This window comes from Carya illinoinensis, chromosome 12, assembly GCF_018687715.1.
Source record: "Carya illinoinensis cultivar Pawnee chromosome 12, C.illinoinensisPawnee_v1, whole genome shotgun sequence".
Lineage (NCBI taxonomy): Eukaryota > Viridiplantae > Streptophyta > Magnoliopsida > Fagales > Juglandaceae > Carya > Carya illinoinensis.
Genome location: NC_056763.1, coordinates 21736410 through 21740412, shown reverse-complemented (window position 1 = coordinate 21740412; position 4003 = coordinate 21736410).

Here is a 4003-nt window from a genome sequence, read left to right as displayed (position 1 = left end):
AAAAAACTTCCACACAAGCTAATGATGCATGCATGACAGTAAAAGCATAAATGCATAATCAAATTCATAAGTAATTAAAACATAACTTGGTGTACAACATAGCATAATTGACATAACTTAAATTGAAACATGAACTGAACTTAACTTGACATGAACTTGATCTGAAACTTGACTTAACATGAAAAATACATACTCCACAGTTGTTGTGGCCCCATGTATTCTACACAAACTTGACTTAACATGAAAAATACATACTCCACAGTTGTTGTGGCCCCATGTATTCTACGTGTAAATACATACTCCACAGTTGTTGTGGCCTCATGTATTCTACACAAACTTGACTTAACATGAAAAATACATACTCCACAGTTGTTGTGGCCCCATGTATTCTACGTGTAAATACATACTCCATAGTTGTTGTGGCCCCATGTATTCTACACATACTGAATGTACTCAAGATGAAACGTGACTGAAAAATGAAAGGACTGAAGCCCTGACGTAACATAACGTGATTTGAATATAACTTGAAATACATGACCAACTTGAGATAGAAACATTTCATAACATGACATAACATATAATAGACAACATATTTAACATGACATACTTGTAATGTACAGTAATACATGACAGAATATATTATGTAACAGATAAAAATTGATGACAGAATAAATTCTGTATAATAGACAATTACGTGATAACTTGGCATGGCATGACATATATGATAACATACATACATACATTGTAGTTCCTTTACTAAGCACACATACACAGTAGACTGCTAGTAAGTTAAAAGCTAACTTACCTCGATCTCCGCGTTTCTTATAAAACTTCAAGTTCTACCACGAGGAACTGTAATTAGTGATTCTAAAAGTTAGAACTAAATCACTAAATATTTGAAATATGGAAAATACTAACTTAAAGAGTAAAATTTTCATTTTACTCTCTACATGTGGGAAAATGACCGTTTTACCCATAACTTAAGGATTTTGCATACTAACTCCAAAAGTTTCCAAAATTTACATTCCTCATGTAAATTTTGTCCTAAACTTAAATATCAACTCATAAAAATTAAAAACAAAACACAACTATGAAGAACACACTATGACCGAAATATCCATAGGTCATTTCCCTTGATTTTTATTGCAATTCCTTACAACTTCAAAACTCATGCTTAAACCAAAATTTTGCAACAAACATCTTCCAATCCTAAGTTCAAAACCATACTTAAAACATCCATTTAGAAAAAGCTAATAATTAACACCAAACTTTTTTGTAAAAAGATCCAAACACTTGAATCACAAGTTTTGACCTTAAATCAAAACATCTCCAAGAATTTCAAAAATAAAATCTTATTTCTAAAATATTCATAATATCATCCTAACATCAACCATGCTTTAAATCATCAAACTAAAGTCACCAAAATCACAAAATAACATTTGGAGTTTTTGGTTTTACACTTAGTCCAAAAACAGAAACTTTTTCCTCAACTAGTTTTGATAAATCTCTTGATCTATGACTTATAAATATATGTTCTTCAAACCAAACCATTACATGGTTTAAAAAGATGTCCTAAAACATATACAAGCTTCTAATTCAAGATCACATGCTTAGAAATTAACCAAAACATAAATTTAGCCAAGAATATCCACACTTTGGCTTATCTGAATATCTCTTTGCATAAAATTTCATATCTTTGAAACTAACATCAAATATCTTCAAAATAATAATATAACATGTATATAAGATGTTTAGGATCCTCCAATAAAATTATCAAAGTCATTAGAATAGGTTTAGACCACCAAAGAGTTAAACTTTCTCAAAACAGAAACTGTTTTTCCTCTTCCAGTTTCTAAGTTTCTAAATCTAAGAAAATCTTTCATCAAAACCTTTAATCATGCAAAAATCCTCAACCAATAGTCATATATACATGTTAACAATACTCCATAAAAATTTCGGACCAATATCTATCCATTAGCTTGGTCAAAAACTCCAAACTATAACATATTCTCCAGTTTACCTCCCAGAATGACCTTTTTATAGTTTATACAATATTTGACTGACCAAATGATTTTCAAATGGGGCAAATAAGATATCTATGTAAACTAGACTCAAAAAGGAACAACTTATATGAAGGACACTTTATGATAAAACACTTACAACAGCTTCGAAATTGGCATGCAAAATACCTCCTAAAAGCTGTCCGAGAGAGAGTGTTTGATATTCTTTCAATGGAAAGTGTAAATGAAGATAATTTAGTGGGGAGAGGTGGCTGGAGATAATCATGGATGAGATATGGAAGAGATGAGGCTGGAGTTGAGAGTTGAGTGTAGTTTTCTCCTACCCAAAATATCTATAAAAGATTATCTCATAATATTCTATCCAATAGTATCTACAAAAAATCAACTTAAGATATTTTTATCTAATAATATCTATAAAAATCAACTCAAAATATTTTTACCCAATAATATTCATGAAAATTACCTCAAGATATTTCTTTTTATCCAATAATATCTACAGTTTTGAACAGACATTTTGTCCGAAAATATGAAAAAATGTTATTGCGCCATAAGACTTTAAATAACCCTCCGAGTCTAATGGCACAAACCATAATACATTTTGACACTTCTAACTATTTCCAATAATCAAAACACACTTCTGATACCATAGTAAATAATAACACTAATTATGTAGTTAGACAAAAACCTATACGATTAATGGATTCGTGAAAACTTATGGGGTTTTCACGAGGTTCCTAAAGTTAATAGAAATTTCACAATTGAATTTCTAACGGGCTGTTACACAAGAAACTCCGAATCTCACACACGGTCGTCGGATGCTGCCATGACAAAATAGCTTCCATCTTGCTAGGATCAACAGCCACCCCGTCTCGGGAAATCACATGCCCAAGAAATCTGACTTCCTCTAACCAAAATTTACACTTGCTGAGCTTTGCATACAACTGGTGTTCTCTTAATTTTCTAAGAACTAGACGAAGATGATAAACATGCTCTTCAAAATCTCGGGAATAAATTAAAATATCATGAATGAAAACTACCACAAAGGAATCCAAATAAGGTCTGAATTTCTGATTCATTAAATCCATAAAAGCTGCAGGGGCATTGGCTAACCCAAAAGACATCACCTTAAATTCATAATGCTCATATCTCGATATGAAAGCAGTTTTTGGTATATCCTTATCCCTTATCCTCAACTGGTAGTATCCTGATCTCAAATCAATTTTCGAGAACACCGCTGCTCCTTGAAGCTGATCAAACAAATCGTTGATTCGTGGGAAGGGATATTTATTCTTGATGGTCACCTTATTTAGTTCCTGATAATCAATGCACATTCTGAGGGTACCATCTTTCTTTTTAACAAACAGCACTGGCGCATTCTATGGCGAAGTACTTGGCTGAATAAACCCCTTATCTACCAACTCTTGCAACTGAACCTTCAACTCTTTTAATTCAGCTGGTGCTATATGGTAAAGGGCTTTATGTACAGGAGCCGCTCCAGGTTCCAAGTCAATAACAAATTCCAATTCACGAACAGGGGGTAGTCCAGGCAAGTCATCCATAAACACGTCAGGAAATTCTTCCACAACTGGGATATCTACCAATGACTTTTTCTCAGACAGCGTAGACACCATTTGGACTAAGAAGGTATCCGCTCCACAAGCAATCTCTTTTCTCGCTTGAATTGCCGATATAACTACCGGTTTTTCTTTTAGTTTACTCCCTACAAATTTCAAATAATCATCATCTGGGAGCTGAAAGTTAATTACTCAACTTATACAATTAATACTCGCAGAATATCGATATAGCCAATCCATCCCAAAGATAATATCAAATCCCAGCAACTTAAATACAACCAAATCTGCATCCAGAAACCTTCCACCAAAATTCAAAGGACAACCCAAAGCAACTTTGGAACACCATACAACTTCACCATTTGGTAGAGCTACTACCAATGACTTTGGCAAAGATCCCGTAACCAGATT